This window comes from Corvus kubaryi, unplaced genomic scaffold (genome assembly GCF_017639235.1).
Source record: "Corvus kubaryi isolate FWS band 111438036 unplaced genomic scaffold, C.kubaryi_AGA036_p1.0 37260, whole genome shotgun sequence".
Taxonomy (NCBI): domain Eukaryota; kingdom Metazoa; phylum Chordata; class Aves; order Passeriformes; family Corvidae; genus Corvus; species Corvus kubaryi.
In genome coordinates, this window is record NW_024581077.1 from 1,444,283 (window position 1) to 1,469,914 (window position 25,632).

General features: G+C 39.3%; 1 long non-coding RNA gene across 1 annotated transcript in view; it reads right to left on the bottom strand.

The window, feature by feature from the left end:
* LOC121662649 overlaps positions 1–25,632 on the bottom strand; it is a 787,841-nt gene that overhangs the window by 242,087 nt on the left and 520,122 nt on the right. The window contains exon 2 of the long non-coding RNA XR_006015362.1: positions 395–405. This is a non-coding gene — a long non-coding RNA (uncharacterized LOC121662649). The remainder of the gene's footprint in view (positions 1–394; positions 406–25,632) is intronic.

Genomic DNA, 25,632 nt, shown 5'->3' on the forward strand with positions numbered 1-25,632 from the left:
AGACCCCTCCGGTATCCTGCCGCCCCGTGTTTCACAGAATCACAGAATCAGTTAGGTTGGAAAAGACCTCTGAGATCATCGAGTCCAACCTATGACCGAACACCACCACATCAAGAAGACCATGGCACCAAGTGCCGCATTCAGTCTTTCCTTAAGCACCTCCAAGGGCAGTGACTACACCACCTCCTTGGGCCCATTCCAATGTCTAATCGCCCCTTCTATGAAGAAACTTTTCTTAATGTCCAGACTGAACCTCCCCTGGCACAGCTTGAGATTATCCCCTCTTGTTTTGTCACTGGTTGCCTGGGAGAAGATGTCGATCCCCACCTGGCTGCACCCTCCTTTCCAGCAATTGCAGAGAGTGATAAGGAGCCTCCTTTTCTCCAGGCCAAACGTCCCCAGCTCCTTCCGCTGCTTCTCATGGGACATGCAATCCAGACCCTACACCAGATTCATTGCCCTTCTCTGGATACTGGAGTGTCCTTCCTGAAGTGAATGGCCCAGAACTGGACACAGGATTCAAGGTTCAATCTTGCCAGTGTTGAGTACAGGGGGACAATCACTTCCCTGTCCTGCTGGCCACACTATTGCTGATACAGGCCAGAATGCCATTGGCCTTCTTGGCCACCTGGGCACACAGTTCTTTTGATTTATTACAAAGCTAAGTGAGAACGCAGAGCAATGACTTCCACACCTGGCTTGCTGTGGATTTGTCACACTGTGCTATGCCATGCTGTCCTCCACGGGCCACACACCACAGTTGGCAACACCAGCAAGGCAAATCTGAGGGGGAAGAAATGTAAAAGCCAGTGTTTTAAAATACATATTTTAAGAAACATTTTACTCCAATACCCAACACATTCTTACAGGTTATAAAGACTCTTCAGAGAGATATGTGCCCCTGTGAAGGTGGGTTGACTATCATGTATCTCCATGCCCTGTGCTTCCTTCCATTTTATGGAGGCACAGCCCCAAAGAGAGTGGGTTCATCCAGCTGCCGGTTTGAGGACAAGGCTGAAACTTTCTGCACTTTTGACTTTGCTGGTGTCTTTTTTTCTCCTCTCAAGATTTTCACTGTATGATTTTGCAAAAAACCCCCCCATTCAGTTCAGTTGTCATATTTGGGATAAGACTGTACCTTTAAGGTCGTGAACAGAGTGGAACTTTGCCTGCAGAGGTGACCTCACTGGCTCTGTGTGGATTTTCATCCTCAGAACCCTTGCTCAGGCTCCAGCAAGGGAGACAGCTGATGTTTAAGACAAAAAGTCTGTAACTGTGTTGTACCCATGTCCACATACAGTACGGGCAGTTTGTACGCAGCAGCAGCGCAAGGACTGTGCACTCTACAGGGCTGCTTCTATTGAGCCACACTACTTGCTGATGCAGGCAAAACCTGAACCTAGGATGAATTCCAGACATTGGACTTTGCATTGCCTCATCTGCAGAGCCTATTGCGCTAGGAAATCTTGATACAGGAACATTTGAGGTCTACTGTCGAAAGCAGAAGGGTTGGTTGTGATACTGGTCGTGTCTCCTGCTTTGCACTATCGTATGCAGTCTGACACTACTGTGCAAAAGTCCTGCTTATAGAGATACTCTGAGCAGGGTACTCTGTCACATTGTAAAGTAAAACTCAGATGCCTGACAAGTTGCCATCAGCTTATTGACAGTTGGTTTGGAAATGTGCGTGGTGGAAGGTTTTACTTCTATCCTGCAGTCTGTTTTCCTTCCCCATCCTGTACCTGCATAATGTGCCTGTGTTTGCTTCTCCTCAACTATTCACTGGTGGATGATGGAACCAAGACAGTGTTAAGTGGGCTGAAGAATGGACATGTCTTTTGGTATTCTTAGAAAGATTAATATGGCCAGGGCACCTTTGGGCATAAGGAACCTTTGGGAGAGCCCCTGGATCAGTTAATTAGTTTTTGAAGCACTTGGAAATTAGGTTAATGAAGCACCATGGGACTAGGCACTGAGCAAAAACATATCTCTTGATTAATATTCCAGAGGGATTTAATCAATCCCAGTGGTTTATGGCCATACTTTTTCAAGTCAAATAAGATGGAAAGGAGCAGTGAGGAAATTGACATGGGAATATTGTCAAAAGTTTGGTGCTGTTCAGTACTCTAAAAATAATTGACCTGCCCACACCACTTAGAAGTTCTGAATTACTGCTTTGAGATGTTTTATATATCGTTTTTCAGTGTGCTTGCAGCTTAGGCAGCACATTATGAACTTTAAACATACAATAGCAGCATCCAAAGGTCATAGAAAAAATTTATTCAAGAGTAAATGGTGGTTGTGATAAATGCATAAAATGTTATGCTTTTTCTATACAGAATCATACAGGTCACTTTGTAGGCAAAGCCATTTCATTAAACCAAAAGTAAGAAAAGTTAATGCTTCTCCTGTTTCTGTGAAAAATCTTCTACTAATCAAAGTACTAGAAATTATTTTTTCTTATCTCTGAGATTCAAGGAATGTATGAAAATTTTTCTTTTTCAATTCACCTGCTTGAAGAAACAAACTTGCTGGTTTTGAGATGCAAATTTTGGGCAATGTTTTGTTTAGGATTATCCACTTATATATAATTTACCGTGACACAGTTCTGCTTAGGTCCGGTTGCAACCAATGGTAGGATCTTTACTTGCAGATGTTGAGGAACCTATTTGTATGCTAAGGTGTTGTTCAAATACAGATACAATAAATTCAACTTCTGTGTTACTTTCTTTTTATATACTTGCAGGTTGACTCTATTCTTTGCTGGCCCTTTAGCATGTGAAAATGTCACAGTAATTTACTGCACGTAACACTCGGAAATATTTGTGGGGAGGGTTCTTCATATACCTACTGAATGCATGCTCTGAGTTTACTCAGGTTTGGGACTTGGGAAGGGATGGAGAAAAGTTGTCTCAGTGCTGGTTTTTGCAGTAGCCTTTCATTATTCTGAGTCACAAAGCTATTTTGACAGATGTTAGAGTTAGTAGGTTCTGAATTCTTTTGTTTAGGACATAAAACAAAGAAGGTGGAACTGGTGGGGTCGCTTATAACCCGCTGGAGGAACAGCCAGTTTAGTGTGGAGGTAACACTAATGTGGTGTCCAAGGACAGCCTTTATAATTTGTCAAATAAAGATGTGTCTGCTTATAGCTGCCAGTCTTTGTTACGGTTTTAACTGTGAGAGAGTGGATGAAAAGAAGATGCTTAAATGCATGGAGTTCTGCTGTGGAATTATGTGTCAGGGTTTGAGAGGAGGCCAGCAAGAGGACATCATGGGGGTCACCTGCTACTGACTTCTCTATCAAGCTGAGAAAATGGGCCAAGCCTTCTTTAAACAACTAGAAGTTGTTTCATGATTGCAGGGCCTTCAGCATGGGAGCAGTCTGACCAAAGATGCGGCATAAAAATTCTTGGAATTTCTCCAAACACCTGAACAAAGCCCTGTGCAACCTGATCTAATTTGGATCCTAGCTCTGTTTTGAGCAGGAGTCAGTCTGACTTGACCTTCTGGGGTGCCTTCTAATGTTTCCTATGATTCTGTAATTTTAATAGAGAGGTGCTTGTGGATTAATATGTGGTCTGCTTTGTAAATGTTAAAGTCTGTGTTTCTCTGTTGAAAATTTGAGGTACAGATAGTAAAATAAAAAGACTTGCCTATTTCCCAGGGGTTCTATAGGAAGAAATCATTTCCTTAAAAAAAAAAAAAAAAAAAAGAAGAAACAAATTAATGAGTTCCAAGTCTTTATTATACTATAGAAACAATCACTAATTAAATTTTATGTATTTTGTTATTGTTACCATACTTCACAAGTGAAATAAATTGTATAAATTGTTGTAAAATTTCAATAGAACAGCATGAAATGAAACCTAGAAGTCTTTTCACCTAGAAATCTTTTCTTATACTTTATTCTAACTTCGTATTTTCAAACAATTCAAAATATCAGTTTCACACTTTTTATTCGTACCAGGCATGCAAATAATTAGTTTTATAACTCATGCTTTCCTTTCCCATACTATATACTCTTCTCAATGTATTTGCATAAGAAAGTGCCTAGATTAAACTTCGAAGGTGCCTAGAAAACATGATGCTTTTGATTTTTCACAAGTCCCTACAGTGCTTCTGAAACATCCCGTTCTGCAAGGTGCCACATATGGCTGTGTACTGGAAAGAAAAGGTGAGCTTGCTTAATATTTTTCTCCCTACAGGTCTCTGTATAAAGAAGTGAGAATGCTGCTTCTCTGCCTACTTAAAGCACTAAGCAATCCTAGAATCATAGGTTCACAGAATAGTTTGGACTGGAAGAGACTTTTGAAGTCCACCTCAGCCAACCCCCCTGTCATGCACAGTGACATCTTCAACTAGACCAGGTTGCTCAGAGCCCTTTCCAACCCGGCCTTTATCTATCCAGGCATGAGATATCCACGACCTTCCTGAACAACCTGTTCCACTGTTCTACCATCCTCATTGTAAAGAAATTCTTCCTTATATCTAGTCTGAATCTACCCTCATTTAGTTTAAAATAATTTCCTTTTGTCCCATCAAAACAGACCCTACTAAAAAAGTCTCCTTATTTCTCTTACATCCTCGATTTGAATAATTGGTAGTCAAGTTTATTACCTGCTGTATTGGGTTTGTGCCTTGACCCTATGCTGTGAGCTTGGAGATCTGTGGAGTATTTGCTGTGATAAGATTCCTTCTCCTGTGACTCTGGTGACTGTCAAAAAAAGCAGCAGTGGCAAGGCTGCTTTTCTAGTGTCGTGGCTCACTCATTTTGTCCTCCTTCCCTCTTCTGGGTTCTTTTTGTATCCTCTTTCCTCCTCTCCCAGATCTTAAAGGTCTCCAAGGGAATTAATTTTTACACCCTAAAGGAAATGGTAATGAATTTGCCACAGTAACTACCCGTCCAGGTGCACTCTTTTGTTGACTCCCTTCTGTCTTGAGTGGTGCTACTTGTTACTGTGTCTGAAATACCTGTGCTCCCATCTTCTGGGCCTTCCTAAGGAAATGCTGGAACACTAACTTCTACAGAGGTCATGGAAGTAAATATCCATCTATTTGCAGAAGGGAGATTGGTTATTCAAATAGTACAGCATTTTGGGGTAGTACACTGTGAAAGAAGGAAGAGGAAGGTACTGTGAACTAGTGTAAAGGCCCACAAGGATCTGGGCTACACATGGAAAGACCTGAGGAAATTCGCAACTGTAACCAGTTGTAACAGCAGCTCCAGTGTTGCAAGATGCAGAGGTACAAAGTTAAGGGAAGGTGCCTGCGCTGATTTAAAAGCTTTTCATATATAATGAGTAGCTTTTGCTGTTACTACTGCTCTTGGCTTCACAACTCAGTTCTCTTCCAATTGTGGTACTCACTGGCCTGCTAATGAATGGACTCATTAGGTTTCATCACTGTGGCACAGAAGAGTATTTACTGCTCTCAACTTCAGTTTACTGCTGGATTATGGTGTTGATTTGGTATGTGGAGGCGGCAGACAGGCTGCATATGTGATAGCAGGGAGTATCTGCCCCTTTTCTGGCAGCAGAATGTTGAATCAGCTCAAGGTGCCCTGTGTTAAGGTCACCATGAGAACATAAATGGTCTGTTGTTTCTGCAGAATTGACTCCACCATGGCTGAATTGCCTTGAATCATTCTACAGCTTAAGAACAAGTTTTTATAGAAATATACAGAATTTCTTCTGTGTGTTCAGCCTTTGCCTTCCCAGGGCACTGGTCTTTCCCATATTGTAAGTACTGCAAGTACATATTCTTCCTGTTGTTCTTGCACCAAAGACTGGGGTGTCAGTGTGGAAAACAAGGAGAATGGAGCAGACTAATGTATGCATGGAAACTCTCTCAGATGTTAGAGCATAGCTGATATCAAAATATGTGCCTCTCGAGAAATCAATAAACTGCAGTTTAGTCATGTTGCAGCTGCCTTAAGATGAGCATCCTGACCATTTTTGCTTTCCTCAAAGCTGCACTGGAGGGCTCTGAAGCCTACAAATATCCTAGGTTTTTCATGCTACAGGAGCAAAAGAAAAGAGGGGGTTTTTTCTGTGCTTATTTGCACATTAAATTCCCCTCTTTATTGACGGTGAGTCACAGTTAGCCAGCATGTATTCTTGGAATTTTATAGAATAGTTTTGTTGCTGTGATTATCACTATTGTATGCATTTGGGCTATTTGTCTGTTCCTAGCTGCTTATTCTTTAAAATTTTGTGTTGCAGCTGGAAGAGATTTAGTAGACAGAAGCAGAAAACCATTTCAATTCTGTTGGTGTACAAGACATAGTGGCTTTAACTTTTAAAAACAAGTTAAAAATAGGCACTGCTGTTATGGACATTTGTGTTTGTTGTGTGATTACATCATAATACAAAATATGAAGCTTATTTTTTTAATAGTTTCCTGTTGTGAATTTTATTTTCTCAGAAATGAGAGGCTAATAATTCTCAGTGGGATTTTTGTGGTCAGATGTAAGAAATAAGTATTTGCTCAAGAAGTTTACAATGTCTATTTCAACTTTTGTCCTATTCAGGATAATTCTGTGGTTGAAGGTTTCATGCTCCTTTACTTCTTTTTATGCTCTTTATTATACAGAGAAATTAGAATACTTGGCCTTAGCACCATTTGTCCTGGATTGTTTGAAACACTTTATGTATTATACTTTTGATCCTCATAGAGTCTGAAGTGCAGAGTCTTTCTGACTTATCTGAGTAGACACAAAATTCTCTGATTTCTCAGTACTGTGTCCTGGACTGTGTCCACAAGACTACAATATTCCAAAGCCAGACTGTAGTATTCTGTAAGTCTGCATTCTTCTTTCAGACAACGAGCTAACTAGTTCTTTGCATGTGCAACTGCTGCAATTGCAAAGGAAAATTGTTTTGACAAAGATAGTTATGCACTGTGTGCATGTAGAAAAATGAAATGCTACCAGAGAAAGTTAAAATTGGGGAGGTTTTTCCTCCCCTCCGTTTGTCTGCATATTTCAAGCACTGTCTTTCCTTGAGGAATATCCCAGTGGCCTGGGAACTGTCCCCCAGGCACCTAAATACTTGAATGATTTTGAGTACTGCATACAAACCTGTAGTGTTGGCCTGAACCACAGCAGTTTTCCTCTCTAGTCTTTTTAAAAAGAAACTGCACTGGCGTGAAATTGGAATGATACACAAGTAAATCAGACTCCTGAACTTTGTGTGATCACCATGTGAAGGACAAATTGAAGTGCACTCAACCTCCTGATAAAGAAAGCAATTGGGAGAGCAATAAAAGTATATGCAGCTGTAGAAAAAAATGTGAGCAAAGGACAGAGTTCAGATTAAAGACAGAAGCTGAAGAAAGGCAAGGCAAGAAATAAACAACTCTTTAAAATAAATAACTCTTGTGGAAGTCCTGCAGTGTAAGGGGAAAAATTCATTCTCCTGCCCTGACCTCTAAAGAGAAGTCATCAGTTCTCTGAAACTCTATGTGAAAAGGAAGTGCTAACATCTGTTTTTCCATGTTCAGACAGTGAATTTGATATTGTTTGAAGAAAGAAATTCACTTCAAGAATTCAGTCATGTTGGCTGTCCTACCCAGCAGTGTAAGAAAAACCCTCTTCTGCTGAGCCTTTTTATGTTGAAAATGCATCATTCTAGTGGAGCTTGAAACAAGCACTACACTAAATTGACTGAAATGAGATTCTGCCAGTTTTCGAGGTGAATGAAATTGGTTCTGTGGGGTCCAGTCCTTCTCATGACAAGATTACTTACTTCAGTTGTAAATGCCTTTTCTTCTTAAGAGATAACTTAATAATTCCAATGCCTCTGTGGTTTAAAATTACATCTACCTCTGAACCTTCAAGTGTGAGGTAAATGAAAATAGTGACTCTGAGGAGACCTGCCATGTCTATCTTTTTGTTTCTTTCTATGTGAATGGCAGGCATGAGAGATCAGGTCCCATTCATGTCTTAGTCTGTTTTCGTTGCTGAATACCATTATCATGAAAAAAGATCTCTTCACAAATGTGAAAAATACAAACCAAACACAATTCCTGCACCTCCACAGTGGATGACTGAAACGAAAAAATACATGGCAGTAGGTATGTATGGTGATCAGTTCAGTATGTCCCATCAGCAGCTGATGATGGTCAGTGAAATTGATTCAGACTTTAGGTTTTGTTGCTAAAAGACTACTAAAATAAACAAGTTGTTGAGAACTTACTGGATATTTCTTGTATGCTAAGAAGGAGCTGTGAAGGTTGACTTCATTTAGCATCCAAATCTATAAATGTGATCATTGGAATAAAATTACATTAATTTTCATATGTGGATCATATGTGAGATTTCCTGTGCTGTATTATTAATTTGTGCTATAGGGGCACCTGCATCCTCAGGTGGGACTAGTGCTATGCATATGTAGGGATGCCTGTGAAATATGGCACTGTAACCATATATATTTGACTGAAGGTTTTACATGAGTATTTTACCAAAACGTGTAATCATTTCTTCCTCACCTGAAGAATTTAAATAAAGGCAGTCAGACTTACTCACAGTATTTCACCGAGTCCTTGGAGAAATTGTGTTCTACATTCTGAACCCCAGGGTGAATCCTTCAGACAGTCCTACAGAAGGGATTAAAAAAGAAATGTTTCCAATAGCAACTTGTTCTTTTGTTGGAACAAGACAAAGTTATTTGAAAAGACAGCATAGAAAGAGGGAAGCTGGGGAGAATAAATGCTATTTTGAAAATGTAAATAGAACAGCCCTAAATTGCAAGGATTTTGATGGGGAAGTGAAAGCGAACAATCTACCCTACATAAACTTAAGAGAATTGCATCCTGAGTAGCATTAAACCTCAGTCATTAGACTTCCTCACAATGTGCATATCATCAGTCCCTCTTCTGGAGCTCTTGACCTCCTCAATATCAGCCTCCTGGACATCACAACCAATCAACACCTTCTGTTACTGTGTGACAATATTGTCCAGATTCTAAAGGATCTAGGGATGTGCTGGTACAGGAGTGGTGGGGGTGGCAATGACTGCAGGGTTGGTGTTCTGCTAGACAAGGGATGAAGACCACATGAGAATCTCTTGCCCTTCTACATGCAACTACTTTTTAGAGCAAGTTTTTTTACATCTAGTCTTCAGAGCGTAAGTTACATGAGGGAGGGGGAGGGAGGACACAATAATTGATGATTTCTGGAACCAAAAGGTAATGAGAATTAAATTCCTGAGAACTTGCATATATTAATAATGACTCTTGGAATATCTCGTACATGTTACTAACCCCGAAATAAAAGAAACAGATAATACACACATATTCTTTAAAAATGCAGTTTAAAAAAGCTTGATCGAGAGATAGGAGTATTTCCTTATTTTCCTTATGTAATTTTTACATTTACCCACCAGATGGCAGCCACAGACTGCCCACTGATTGGAGCATACCCGCCTCCTATTTATATAACATCTATGACCCGAGACCATAGTCTAACAAGAGCTGCGTTGCTTTCAAGGAAGTCAGCAAAAATAAATACAACTGAAAATTGAGCAATTTTTTTCTTCTGATTTCCAGTTATGCTTGCTTTATATAAGTGCAGCTACAGCATTTACCATTTGGGAAAGTGAGGAATCTGGCTGTATATGTGTGCAAATATAATGCGTTTAAATCAACGAAATTAATTCATTCTTTGAGAGTTATGTTCTCCTTACAGCTCCTTTTCTGATCTGGTCAGGTCAGGTCAGGTCCTCAGCTTGTGGAACTAAACAATGATACACATTCAATTGATTCACACTGGCCTAAGCTTGTGAAAACAATAGCCCCAGTTTGACAGCATCTGGTGACATGCAGCTGACTGCACCAACACTCAATCAATCTCATACATTCAATGTGAGAGGGCCTGTCCAGACTTTTTAACCCCCATGTATTCTTTCCTGCCTTCTTATGCCTTCTTTCATTCCGTGTCATGCCTACTGTGTGGAAGATATGGCAATACTGTCGTTTACTTGGAGTATTTCTCCTGTGAGGAACATGCTAGGATCTCATCTCCTTGTTTCAGCCCAGTCTTCCACTCCTATATAGCAATGTTAAAAACATAACTTAGTTCTCCCACTCTCACATCATCAGAGGCAAGAAAGTTGATGTCTGACTTGGATACTTTGAAAGCAGGTGCTTAATTTTTTCAATCAGAGGTAATTGCCAGCAATTTGTAGAGATGTAACTCTGCTGGCCTGGACCCTGTGCAAAATTGTCATGGGGTGGGACTTTGTTAGAAGGTTTGCTATCTAAATAGTCTGGAAGAGTTATCACCGGAATGTGCAGGGCCATGTCCAAGATCACAGAGTTTATCAAGACAGAACCAAGAGAGATCTCAGGGATTCTGGGTCACTAGCACTGTGGCATTCACTGTATAAGCAATATCTATTAACTCCTGTTGTTTTCTGGAGTTCTTAGAACTGGTTTCAATTTTGATGTAGTGGCTACTTAATTTAGAAATTACTGTCCAAGGAGGACACAAGAATAGCAACAGGGGAAGCTGATTTTTCCTGTGAGTTGACAGATGTGTGCTTTGTATTCGGCTTTTATTTTGCCTGTGTGCTGAGAGGTTTTCTGAGCTGGCAGGGTTTGGAGGACATAGAAAACCCTAGAATTTTAATACTCCTGCTGCTCCACTGGATAAGCTGCCCCACTGGATAATTTGAGTAAGCAGCCTGGGAGGGATCGTACACAACAGGGATGAATACTAAAAAAAAAAATAAGGCCTAGTGACTAAATGACATTTGCTTCTTTCCAGAGAAAATCTCGTTATATTAGTGTAGTTTCTCTGGATTTCCTGGATTCAAGGAAGGGCAGCAAATGGCTATCTATCTAATTGGACTTTATCCAGCCTTGACAGTATTTTTCTAAGAGGATTGTTGGATTTTGATTTATCTTTGAACACCTTTTATCCTTAGAAGAAAAAGTAAAAAAAGAAGCCATCCCTCAAATGAAGCTTAAATCCAAAAGGAAAAATTGTATGACTGAGTGGATGACAAGAAATAATGTTAGAACTTTCCCCAAAACTGCCTTTTAATCTAGAATGGTGCGGGGTAGGAGGTGTATGTCTTTCATCTGTGGAAAAGAAAAAAATGAAACTTTTTGCATGGTTGGGATGTGATAGTGGCTGGGGAATCCTACACTTGTGTAGGTTGAGGAGGTAAGAAGCCAAGTAAGGTAATTTTTGTTTCTTCAGTCACCATGTGATGTGGATGAATAAAGGGAAGGTTTCCATCCTGCTGCATTACTACTTTCCTATTGAAAAACCTAATCATCCTCCAGCATGACATCCTGGTCACCAGCAAGCTCCTGGCTCAGCAGGCTCTAGTGTCACTCTGAGGTTACTCGAGGCTGATGGAAATCAAGGCATGTGCAAGCTCAAAAGGAAAAGTGTATTAGAGTATTGAGATCAAAATGTCTCATAGTAGGACAGTATCCTTTTTAACAGGACCGTGTTGGACTGTAAATCTGTAGCTGAGGGGTAGTGCCACAGGCTCTCCTCTTGCTCTGTTGATCTGATCGAAAGGTGCAGCACGGTGGTGGGATGAAGCTCAGGCCAGCCAGCTGCAGCCAACACCTTCAGTCAGTCAGCAGGAACGAAGCTGTGATGACACACCTTGATGTACCTAGGAGGGAGCACAAAGAGGGGGCTACTGGCATGGGTCCCTCGTGCTTATGCCCTCTCTCTTTCACATTGACTGAAAGAGAAGACAAGATGCTGAGGCAGGATATGTCTTGGTTCTGGAGCTGCTATTCCAGTTTTCTTTTCCTAGGTTTTGATCTGAGAACTGGTCTTCAAAAGTAACATGGCTATGGAGTTGATGTCTAAGTAGCTGTGTCTCAGTTCTACCTTAAACAGCAGCCTACACATTTGAAAGGCTGAACGGATGAGAAATCACAGGCCCACTTCTTTCCTTCCCACACATTTCATTTGCTGGTAGTTTTCTGAAAGGCTTTGCCATTGACTGCTTCCTGACCTACTTTATTTCACCGGGGAAGGTTTTCAGCAGTTGCTGATCATTCTCTTCTGGAAAGTAAAACAGGCAATACTATTTTTATTTTCATCTTAGGAAAAAAGAATGTTACTCATGCCCTAGGGCAAGGTCATCATTTGCCTTCAGTTTAGGTAATGTGAAAGAACATGCCTATTAGAGCTTCTGCTTTGGATATTAACTGCCAGTTCTTCACTAAAAGAAAATATGCCACATCCTTATCTTCAGGATGTTTTGAGCCCAGCATGGACACCCCAAGCTGATGATGCTTTTTGTTTCCAGATTGAAGGTCAGGTAATGGGTCTTGCATAGTTAAGCTACTGCTCATTTCTGTTAGAGCTTTTGAGACTTCCTAATGTCTTAAAAAACTGAAACCAACAAGCAAGCACAAAAGCAATTTCACACAGCTAAGAGTATAAAGCCGACGCTTGTTGCTTTGAAACAATATCATGATTCTTAATAAAAAAATTGGTTTTATTCAGCTTAGTATTGCATTAGAGTAGTGGTAAAATCTGACCTCCTAGAACATATATTGTATAATTTATAGATCTCTAATAGCTTCTATATTATAGGTTTCTGCACTTTCAGCACACAGATATGCAGAAAAAAACCAAACACATTATATTGCTATTACCTAAGAGCAACAGAGAGTGTAGAGCACTGCAGAAACTGTAAATGACTTGCCAGAGTCCTCTTGCTGCAAAACGAGAGTAATGTTATTTTTTGAAAATGCATTTGAATTTATACTGCCCGTGGAATATTTATATTATGAGAGATCCTTGAAGTTGCCAACTGCTTAGGTGGGGGTGGAAGATATTTTTTTTATGTTAGATAAAGTACCCTTGAAAACTTCTTTATGTGGTATTTTACTGGGATGTTGGGATACTTCCTCATTTTGTGAATGGAGTCATCAGTGAAGAATGATGACTGTGCTTCACCAGTCTGTCACTTTTAATAGGAGAAATGTTTGTGAAGCTCAGTTTGACTGTTGGTCCTTGTCTTGATCCTACTGCTTCAGGAACTGGTTGTGCAATAGACTCAACTCTTGGACCTTTTTGACACATTCATGCTGCATGGCAACAGAAGAGCTCCGTGGTTATTTCTACCAGATGTTAAACACGAGGAAATTCCATCTTGCATATTAGTTTTTTTAGAATAGAAACATCTTGAAATTTTATTATTATTACAGAAGTTATCTGTTTATATTGCAGTGAGCAATGTTGGTACTGCTCCTGAGATGACACGAAAATACCTGTGTCTTTACAACCCCATCAGCTATATCTGTTGCAATGTATGCCCTTATATCTTTGTGTGCTTCTCATATGCCACTCTGGACTGCATGTTGGAGAAAAATGTTATTTAACTACTGCAATAGAAACCTGTGTTAAGACTTTCAAAAATGCCCAGTTATTGCAATATTTCAGTTTGAGGGAAATCAAAAGACCTTATCTTGCTGTTATTCATTTAAATTGCAGACAGGCATTGGAATCTACTCTTGGAAAATCATTCTCTCTGAGGTGTGTGAATGTTCACATCTGAGAACCCAAGATCTCTGGCTCTGACTTGCTATGTCAACTGGAAAATGATCCTCTCTGTTATTTTCAGGACTTTTCTATAAAATAAAACAGAGCACACTCAATTTTATTCACATTTCAGTTTCATTCACATAAACATATAAAGCAGTCCTCAAATGAAAAATATTACAATGAAATGGTTCTTGTTTTTCCCTCATTTGTACTCCTACTCCTATGTGGAAGACAGTAGAGCAAAGGGAGAAAGTGATCAAGCTAGAAAAAACACACTGCTTGGAACAAAGAAAATGAGATGGGCGTAGCTGAAAGGATTGAAAGCTGTTGAACAGCCTAGATCAACGTGAGATTGAGTAGTCAGATTCACTGCCTTGAATTTCACCCAAAAATAATTTGGAGGGTATTTTTTGTTGAAGGACTGCAGTATTTTCTGTGTATGATATCTTAGACAAAGCATTGTAGTGTTTCAGACCAATGGTGTGTGTGCCATTCTGTACATCCCTGTTGAGTACCTGGCATGGACTTAAATACTCACGATGCCCAGAAACCCTAAACAGACCAGTGGTCTGGAGGATGTGAATGGGGCTATGAAGTTAAAGACCAGTACTTTAGGAATGTCATGCTGTTTTCTAACACATGATAGGGTTTTTGAACATACCCTCAAGTACTATGACCAATAGATTCCTCTCTGTATTAAATAAAGTAGAATTAAGTGGAAGGCAAAGAAGTCTGAAACCAGAATATTGCCTGCTATGCTGTGGTATTGCATCTTTTCCTTCTAGTGCATGGGCCACTGTATCCCAACTCCATCCCTGCCTCACTCAGACAACAAAACTCCCCCTACCTGTACCCTATTTCTATCCATCATTCAGCAACACACATCAGGGTGACTTAGTTGTCTCTGCTGAGTGCTGACAGCTACTCAGACACCACTTTATTTTATAAATGAGTTCTCTTTCTATTTTAGGTCAGCAGATCTGCCTAGGTTGTGGCAATTGCTTTCTGTTGCTCTGTGCTCCTGTAAAAGTCACTGTCATAAAACTGTATCAGGAGGATGAGAAATTACTGCCTTCCTGGCCAAAGTTTGTGCCATAGAATTTATAAAAGCTTTGAAAAGCCTTATTCATTTCTCAAGTTATCAGGAAAGAAACCAACAACCTTTAATTCTCTGTATATTCATGTGTGTTCCTTGCCCTGATAGTGTGAACTCCTTTGAGAGTACATGAGACTCCATGTTTTCTCTGCATGCAGGAGTTTTCGGTTCTGTATCCTACCCACTGGACCATTAGGGCTGCAATACTACTCCTGAATTTATTATTTCTTCTCATGCTGCCTTGTTAATGTCTAGTACTATTGTGGTATTTTTGCATTAAAACTTTTTTTTTAAGTTTTAGGGGTTTTGCTAGCATTCTGGTCTGTATTCCTTTATGCTTAATAGACAATTTTTAAATGATAAGCCTGTCCTTAAAACTGCTGCTCAGTGTATCTTCCATAGAAAATTTCTGTGGACCTTCGGACATGTACTCTGATGTCATGCTCTCAGCACAGTTTTCATGATGATTTCCAGAGCAGTGATATTTGGATAAAACTCCTTCAAATTGCATTATTTTCAAGAAAGGGTGTGAAGACAGATTATGATTGGTTTCTAAATCATATACCATTTATATGAGATGAGTCAGCTGCATGGTTAGATGTCCATCTTCTTTCATTGTGTTTGAATAGTGTTTATAGATTTGAGTCCTGCTTTTATTAAAGTCAGTGACAAATCTCAAACTGTATTGAAAGTAAAGCTACATCTCTTTGTTTAGGACTTATTTTAAGGTAGCTGCAAAATCCCTTGGATGACAGGGAGAAATTTTAAGATGGTGTGGTTTGATGTCATGTCATTTATTCAGGTTTTAAATTTTGTTATGTATATGACATACAAACATTTTCTTGGGCGATTTTTGAATAATAGTGGTTTATTTCATTTAGAATGAAACTTTCTAGAGCAGTTTTTGTAACCTGAAAATGGCAATTCTGTGTTAGGATGAGGGCCAAAAGGTGAAACCACTAAGGAAGAAATAAGCAATTCATTTGTAACAGCAGTACTGCTTCAAATGTAGAATCGCATAATAGGAGTGAAATCACTGCTCTTGACAGAAAAAATGGAATTTCTTTGTGGGGTTAGAACTCTACATTAGGAAATTCATGTTTTCCTGTAAATCATGGTCTGGGTTATCCTTCCCATTATTAGGGTTCACTAGGATGGTTTTTCTAAGATAGATAAGAGTTTGGTCAGATTTGAAAGCTTTTCTGAAAAGCAGGACTAATAGCCTTTATTCCCCAGGATTAATGTGTGTGTCCCATGAGTAGTTTAAGTTTGAAGACTCTGTCACAAAGCCTCCATTATGATTAAAGCTGTCACTAACTGAAAGCCAGGTCAATCTCAAAAAGATTTTCAAATATAATATTTCATGCTGCCAACATCCTTTTCTCACAGGACATTTATACTTCTCATTATAGTAGCTGTCTGAAATTAGTAGCAGTACCTTTGTGATACCAGTCCTTTGTGAACTTTGCAAAACGTGGTATATTCCTCTCTTTAGAAAGGGTAGCAGATGCAGAAAGGAATTATTATTGCACTGAGTTAGCTTTTTAATTAACATGTTTTCTTCTCTGGGCAGTCAGGCACACTAACTGGCAAGAATTAGGGACAGTAAAGTGCCAGTGTTGCCTTACATAATGAAAAAAATGTTCTCTTGCCAAAAGAAGGGTAAAAAATATCAATGAGATTCCCTAAGAGGGACAGATTCTGTACTTACCTGTTGTCTATATTTCTGCATTCTTCTGTTATTTTCCTTTCATTTTGTCTCTCTTTAAGTAAATTCACCATTCAGCAAAATTTCCATAAAAATTAAATAGAAATGAAGGGTTGACTTAGTGCTTTAATCTTAGGTCATTTCAACCAGTGTCTTCACTCTGTAGATTTTCACTCTGAGTGGTCTAATTAAATGAATTATTTTTTGGTTACAACTTTTTTAAGCCTGCCTTGGAATCAGATGTTTGGGTTACATTTCTGTAACCCTGATCAAGTGTCATCATCTGTCCTCATGCATCTCTGGTGCTCAGCTATGCACATTGACTCAGCTGTGCTGGGGGACTTTAAATGATGATGATTTTGTTCATGAGAGACCAAGCATCTGAAATCTGTTTTCACTCACAGTTTGAAATGGGTGCAGTCCTTTCTGCAGCAATGTCTGTCGCTGAAGGGCATGTTCAGAACTTTACTGCCAGCTTATTTGAAGTAAACTGTATAATTTGAAGCAGGAGTCCTGAGGCCTGGCCGTCTGTCCCTTGCTGGGTTTAAAATGAATGTAAGGGAAAGACTTCAAAACAAGAAGTGTCTCTGTTGCACATTTGATGGATGGCATCAGACAGAGTAGATAGAAAAACAGTGCCAGTATGAAGTGACGAGCTTATAGAAGTGCAGAGAGCAGAACTGGTGATGAACTTAAATAAACTCAAGAAAGATGCGCTTATTGGGCTTGGGTGTCAGAGTGATGCACTGTGTGCTCTTTCTGTTACTGGAATGCCAAGGGTGCTGTCTGGGTCTCTGTTCTTGTGGGAAAGATAAGCCACCATTGGCATTGCCCTTTTTTTTCCTCTCAGTGTGGCAAAAGTAGCAGGAATCTTGTCCTCAGTGCATGTATATCTGGATGAACCTACCTCTGCAATGACAAACTGGTGGTGGGGCCAACAGTGTCAGGGAGGATTATGGTGCTTTTGGAGCCTGGTGCAGAAATCTTGCAGGCACAGAAAGTCACCAGACTTGCTACGCATTCACTGTGCCCTCACAAGGTTTTTCACAGCTGCTGCTGGGGCTATTTCATACTGGACCCCATTCACATGGTTGGTCTAGGACTGACAAGATCCACAGCTGAAAACAGCACTGACAACCTTCCTAACTCTTGTACCCCAAAGCCTTCAGGCTGACTGAAATAGCTCCATAGTCACTGAGGCTTGGAGGCTCTCATCCCACGTGTCTGCTGCAAAATGGCAAACCTGTGAAAAATGCATGACATAGATGGTTTTCTCTTTACATTTCTCTTAGAGTCTCTTAGAAACTTTTCATGCCCTTCCAAGCTTTCTTTGGAGGGGGATCCCAGTTTTCCCTTTGGTGTACCCATAAAATGAGCAAACCACTCAGGCTGTCTTTTCCTCCTCTGAGGTTTGTATGGTGTTTTTACAGGATTTTAGGCACCTTGTGAATGTGCAGCTTAAATGCTTGTTGGTTTAGCTGAGTGCTTCCACAAACCATGTGTGTGCATATGTATTTCCTTATCTGGTCTTCAAAATAATACTTGGATCTGTCAGCATATCCTTCTGCATTTTTGCAGAAAGCCAATTAACCCTTCTGCACCCCCTTAAAAGTGGCCAGAAATCATGTGCCAAAGCTCACTGAGGTGCAACCGCTTTATTTCTGTATCTTAAAATAGCATACTTAAAATCCTGTAGTTAACAGCTTCCTTAGAAAGAAATCTTCCTCTAATCAAAACAGCTGAAGCTCTGCAAAGACATGTGACTTTTATTTCCTCTCTGCAGCCCTAAAAATGTACAATTTTTTTTCCCCTTGACATACCACCTTACAGTTAAATAAGTTCTTGGCATGAAGGGGTCTTAAGGATTTAAATTTCCTCCCAGCATTCTTTTTCATCTAATATTTGCCAGTACTTCTTAAGCAACTAAAATTAAAATATCCTTATTCTTTGATCTTTTATCTTTTTTCTCCTGAAAGTCTAAAATTACAGCTGGTTAACTGAAGCCATCCAAAGGGAGCCATGCTAGGAGAGGAAGAAACACAAAACATAAAATAACTGCTGAAACCACCTCACAACTTGGCTTGGTTACCAGTTCTCAGCCCAGAGCATTCCAAAATTTGCTCAGATGTTTCATTCACTCGGATATTTTACAAAATGGGGAGCCTGAGTCCTTTTTTTTTAATTTGTCTTTTGGCAGCCTAAGTAAACTGGTAATTTATGCAGTTGCCTCTCTGAACTATGTCTCTATTTGGAGGTCTTCAGACATCATAAACATACACCTGAAAATGAATGAATGTCTATGTTATCTCCATTGCACCTAAATTTTTTCACATCAGGAAATATGTCCATTAAAAACAGGCCAGTTGTACTACATAGGTTATTCCATGTTAATATCTCCTTAGTAGCTTCAGCTGTCTATCCACTAGCTAACAAGCAAAACTCTGTGATGTCATTTTAGTATCTTCACAGTATGGTGCAGAGATGCTCCAAAATCTTGAAGTTAGAGAAAGTATTAGTTTGCTGCATCATCTAATCCATTTGATATATTCCCAGCTTCTTATTCACTGCAGAATTCAGCCACCTAATGTGGTTAATTTTTATATGAGGCAGAGAAAAATCAGGCAAATCAAAATAAAGAAGAAAATGGCAAGTATGAATCTGCAAAATGAGAGTGTTAAGTCAATCTTAATAAAACAATGTTTTTTTAGAAGCACACAAGCAATAATTTTGATAAATGCCATGCATTTTTTCTTACTTTTAACACCTGTTATATTGGTGTATAATTCTTTCAATAACAATTCTTGTCATCTTACATATGGCAAATAATGTTGGCTTTTTCTCTTATCATATTGTTTGAATTAGAAAACAATATATGAAAGAAAGCTGGACAGGAAGAAGAAAATATTTTTAAATGCTTTTCTTTCAAAAAATTAGAAAAAGGACACATACTTTTTGCAAGAGTTTCTTTGTTGAAATCATGGTTTTCCAATTTTATTTTTTTTTCAAAATAATTTTTGCCCACTTGAAAATGAAAACATTCCAAAAGCAAAGTCACCAATTTTAGACAAGCATTTTGGAAAAAAGAGGAATACAATCTTTGTAAGTAGTGAAAGGAAGGAAATCCTACTCTAAGCAACTTTTAATTAACTCCTGTCAGCAATTCCCAAAAGTTATGACTTGAATGTTTTCCTAAGCCCAATTCAGAGCATACTGAAGTTTCTTAAGTGCCACAGCAGCAAAGTGATAGTGATGGAGACAGGTGCAATGGGATATAAAATCTGAACCTTAATTGAACACCTTTGAAACATTTCAAGTGATAATCATTACAACATAAACTGCAACACTGAATCTTGAATTAACTCGGAGGCTGTTTCAGTAACAACTTCTTCAGTAAAGACTTTCTGTTCTCTGCACAGACTCTACACTCATGCAGGTGAGTCTTAGGTTGTGTATTACCAAAAAAACCCCAACCCAAACAGTGGACACAAAAATGCTGTTAGCAAGGAATTTTCTTGCTTCTTTCCAGTCCCGTGAGATACTTTTCTATCTCATGGAAGATATCAGCAGAGTTCTATAAGCTATGAACACCTGTGACCTTGCAATGCTTTGTTTATGGTACAGTAGAAAAATATTTTGACATTGGTGGTTTTAGGATTTTAGCCAATCACCCCAAGGGGTGGCTGATCCTTTGACCAATTAGACTATGAAGAAAGAAGTCTGTACAAGAGTTTGTAAAATAATTAAATAAATCAATCTTGCTGCACAATTCCTGCCTGCTGGATCTTTTCTCCTCTCCTCCCTACGGCTGCAGGATACAGTCATACCAAACCATTAAGCAACTCTGGCTCAGTGATTTCCTAAGCCAAAATTCATTACAGCCAGTGAGTGTAGTCTAAAGAAGTACATTAGTACTACAGTGTGTTTGTCTTGTTATTACACTCTTGTGTTTATAGCTGTTGGAAATAAAATTCGGGACTAGAAGGACCTTTGAGTTTACATGATACAGTTATTCTTGGACAGCCTAATTGGTTCACTCATGAATGAGAACTAGGAAGAGACTATTCACAGTATAGGCATCATGTCCTTCTTTTTAGGGTTTTATGGGCAGACAACCTAGCTTTATGTGGCTTTTGAGGGGAAAGAAAATTACTAGGCAGAGACGTGAGCTCTGTCCTTCAGTTCTTCATGATTGCAATGTCAGAAGTCAGGGAAATGTGGCAGGAAAAGGTAAGAGTGTGCTCTTAGTAAAGAGCATATCCTGAAGTATTTTTTCAGTCCCTTGTGACAGTGACATAGAGGAATATTCCAGCCACTAGGGAGAACATGACAATGGCATTGCCACTGTGGATTATGTTTGGGTCACAAATATCCACTGCTCATGGCCCTTCTCTGTACTAGGAAGCAGGGAAGATAATGCCCTATGAGGCAGCCAAGCTTCATCACTTACTGAATAAGCAATAATATATTGATCATTCAGTAAAACGCGTCCTGTAGAACTGCTTGCCCTAGAAAAATCAATCCTTGGCTAATCTATGCATTTTGTAGCAGAAGAATATATAGTAACTCTTAAATTACTTGCATATAGTGTTCTGTATTTGGAGCTGGGTATTGTGTGGGTTTTTTGCCATGTAGGACACTTAGATATTTGTTCCAAGTTCACTGCTTAGTGTTAAAAATTGTGCTAATGCCCTTTTCTTATATCTTCTAAGTTTCTCAGATATTCTGGAGAGTTGGGAAAAGAATGGAGCTTAAGTAGGGTCAAATTTCTCTGTATTTCCACCATACCATGAGGAGCAGAGAATTGTATATTGCTTCCAGTGGTAAAAGGAGAGGCTGAGCATCAGGAAAGATTTTGAAAGGTGTATAGAATTTATAAAAGATGCTAATAAGTTATGTAAGGTACTGCAGAAAACTGTCTCTTCTGTAATGGAGCATTCTTCTGCCCTTCAGCAAAATTACAGTTTAACTTACATTGGTGAAGACTAATAGAGCTGGTGGTTGTCCTGGTTTTGACTGGGATAGGGTCGATTTTCTTCATAGTAGCTGGTATGAGGTTATGTTTTGGATTTGTGCTGGAAACAGCATTGATAACACAGGCATGTTTTAGTTGCTGCTGAGCAGCACTTTACAAAATCTTTCCTCCCTCTCACGCCACCCCACCAGGAGGCTGGGGGTGCACAAGGAGTCAGGACAGGACACAGCTGGGACAGCTGACTCTAACTGATTGAGCAGATATTCCATACCATAAGGTGTCATACTCACAGATAAAGCTGGGGAGAGAAGGAAGGGAGGGATGTTTGGAATGATGGTGTTTGTCTTCCCAAGTCATCATTATGTGTGATGGAGCCCTGCTGTCCTGGGGATGGCTGAACACCTGCCTGCCTATGGGAAGTGGGGAATAAATTCTTGTTCTGCTTTGCTTGTAGGCACACCTTTTATTTCACCTGTTAAACTGTCTTTATCTCAACCCATGATTTTTCTCATTGCGACTCTTTGGATTTTCTCCTCCATCTCACCAGGGACAAGTGAGGGAGCAGTTGTGTGGGGCTTAGTTGCTGACTGGAGTTAAACCATGACAGTGGCTGATTGTACCTTGCAATCATCATTCCAGGGTCTAGAGCAAAGTGTTTTGTTAATGATATAAATCATCAAGTGAACTAGAAAAATATTATATTATTGCAGCCTTGCTCTTTTCCCAGAACTGATTCAGATGAATCTTGGCAGCTTGGGATTTTCATATCAGAAAAGTCCATAAACAGTTATTTAATTTTCTATCAGTATTCTCTCTCATAAGACTTTCAGTAGAGATATATTTGAATCTTGTGCAGCAAAAAGTCTGGCAAGGAAGATAAGAAATAAAACTGGCATAATCAAAATTCTGTGGCCCAACACTAATAAAGAGTGCTAAAATCCACTTATCACACAATCCCTCCTAGATTTTGTATCTATGTAGCAAAATAGAGTCATTAGCTGCTACTCCAAAGTGATCTTTTTCTACACAATCAATGGAAATTTTGAGAGAGAATAAATGGCATATATTGAAGAGGCTGCAATTGCATTTCAGAGCCATAGAAAAATCCATGACTTAAATATCAAACAATGAATCTTCAACTGAAATGCTTCTTTGCATTATCTGAAAATGTTAAAGTTGGAAGTACATCAAAAGTCATAGACAGATATCTAAGAGCCTTTTGGAGTAGATTGGGCTGCCTGAAAAAATTCTCTGAACCTGACTTATAGGGAAGATTTGATCATAGAAAATATGGTGCAACAGAGCACAGATAAAGGACAGTATACATGAAGGTATACATGAAGAAGGTGTACATGAAATCATAAAGTAGCTGTATATGAAATGGATTTCATTTCTGAAAGGTTCCTATCCACCAAATGCTTAAAATCTTCTGGGATGGAGGTTCTGACTTTGATTGACAGCTTATTCCTCTTCTTCATTGTTCTTATTATGAGAAAGCTTTTATTTTCCAATGCTGGACAGTGTTGTTAGTAGAGGTAAAAAAGCTCTACTGCTATAATTGAAAACACTAGTGCTATTGTTACTCATGGTAGGCATAGAGAGGTGTTTATCTGCTTTATCATCCCATAGCTACCTCTTAAATATTTAAAAAAAATACACATCTCTCTAGTTCTCCTTCTCTAAAGAAAACAATTCCATGTTTTTCTTTCTTCTGGTAAATGTCGGTTGTCTTTTACTAGCCCTGTTCTCTGAACCTTCTCCAGCTAATCCACATCCTTTCTAGATTGCCATGTGGAAAATTCAGTGACTAGACATACCAGACATATAAAGAGGTGTCCTGGAAGAGATACAGAGGATAGATGATAGTCTTTATTCCAAGAATGGAATGTACCCAGATTCATGCATATGAAAAACTGAAATACAGACATAGGTGAAGCTGAGCTTACGCAGTCAAACCAACTGTCTTTGAACTTCAACAAAATCTGACGCTCCAGATAAAGTTGACAGACATTCCCAGATGATATATCAATTGCATTATGAATTCAATATATTCAGAGTTGGGTTCTGCTGCACCACACCCTTGTGAAGCTGAGACTTCTGTGCTTTAGAAGGCATGAAGTGTGAAGTAGCTGTCATTTCTTTTAAACAGGCTGTTAGCGTCAATCAGCTGGATTATTGCACTTTGGGCTGCTTGACTGAAGCAGTCATTCTAACACACAAATACCTTAGGTGGAATGCTTGGTGATATGTCAAGTTTGTCATTGAGCTCCTTACATTCATTGCTTCTCTCACATTTGATATTTTGCATGAAGTACAACACCCATTTTGTTCAACAGCATAGGGTTTTGCTGAAAAGTGAAAGCTTTGTTTGATACCTCCTAGAAACACCTGGCATTTGTTTGTAAGTTTACAGGGAAAAAGAGATTTCACTGTATGATGTTGTGCTTGAGATATATCATTCAATCAATCAACAATGCTTATTTGAAAAGGCAGAGGAGTTAGAACCTTGTCTCTTAACTTCTCTGCATTAGTGTTTTGAGGTATAAACAATGAACTATGTAAGATTAAAAGACCAAGAGACACATAGCTAAATCATTGCTTTTCATGTAATTGTTATGGAAGAGAGTTCACCACATACTTTGCCCAAGAGAGAAGAAAGTGTAATGACATTCAGTAGTTAGCATAATATCTGTGAAGGATATTTGGTGTGCATGACACACTCTGAGGTGGAAAAATGAGAAGTTGAAGCTGAGGCTGGAAGATAGAATCAGTCTAAATTTAGAATCACGGAATCACCAGGTTGGAAGAGACCTCTAAGATCATCGAGTCCAACCCATGCCCTAACACCTCAACTAAACCATGGCACTGAGTGCCACATCCAATCTTTTTTTAAACACATCCAGGGATGGTGGTTCCACCACCTCCCCGGGCAGACAATTCCAGTACTTCACCACTCTTTCTTTGAAAAACTCTTTCCTAATATCCAACCCAAACTTCCCCTGGTGCAGCTTAAGACTGTGTCCTCTTGTTCTGTCAGTTGCTGCCTGGAGAAAGAGAATGAGTTAGAATATGGAGAATGAGTTAGAAAACAGCTGGAAAGATGCTTGCTGTAGGCCAGGAAACCGTCTTCTTGGCTTGTGTTCAGTAGGGTTCGGATACTTATGAACCACCAGCAGCATCAAACATATGCTGTCACCTGGCTTCTTCAAAATTTGATTCTACCTGAGTTTAAAAAAGTTAATTTAGCTTTTCTTTCTGGTCAGGACAGTAACCTGAAGAATCAAGCAGATATGCTGTGAGCTGGTACCCTCCTATAATAATGTAGAACAAATAGTGGAAGAGCTTCATACAATACAAATGTTCTTGTATTTTTATTACCATAAAGAGGAGTAAAAGAATGGCATATAGTTGAATACTTCTGTTAGAACAATAAATGCAAAATTTCTGGTCAGGCTGGAACACACTGTTACAAAAGTCTTTTCTGTAATGGTAGGAAAGCTTAGAGAGATTGTCATTCAGCCAGATGTCAGAACGTCCCAACTTACGTAAAAATGCATAAGGACACCCTATTTTCTTAGTTCATCATTGTAGCACAAATAAATGACAAGGTGTGAAGGCATATATTAACGACCAAACAAAGTCACCCAAGCCTAATAAAGCTGAACAAATTGCTCTCAGACTGGTCTGGAAATGGTCAGAAATGATGCCAGTTACAGGCATGCAGTAAAAAGTCAGCTAGTTCAAACAAGCTCACCTAGACCTGGTTACCCAGGACCAAGACCAAAGAGTTTTTGAATGCTTCCATAACCTCTGTGGGCAACCTATTTCAGTGCTGAGTCCCCCTCACAGTAAAAATATATTTCCTGATGCTCAGAGGGAACCTCCTATATCTTGGTTTGTATCCAGGTCTCTTGGACCAGATTACCTCCAGAGGTCCCTTCCGACTTCACCCAGTCAGTGATTCTGTGGCACTCAGAAAGTACATGATTTACCATGGTGCCAAACATGAGAAGGACAGAAAGCAGAAGCTGGTCCATGTATAGCACCATGTCCAGGGAAGAGAAGATTTTATCCCAGGTCATACCATTATTGAACTATCCAAACATGAAGGAAATTGGCAATAATGTCAATAGTTCTGGTTAAGAAAAAAAGATAGGAGCACCAGACTCTGCAGACAATTAGATGAAGTAATTTTAAACACTCCTTGACAGTAAGATAGATTATACCCTGGAGGATGTAGCAGGTTGTGGTGTCTGACACTCACTGTTAAAACTGAACATCAGGCAGTATAAGAAATTGTCAAATTTGTTGGAGAATTATTTTCACAGCAG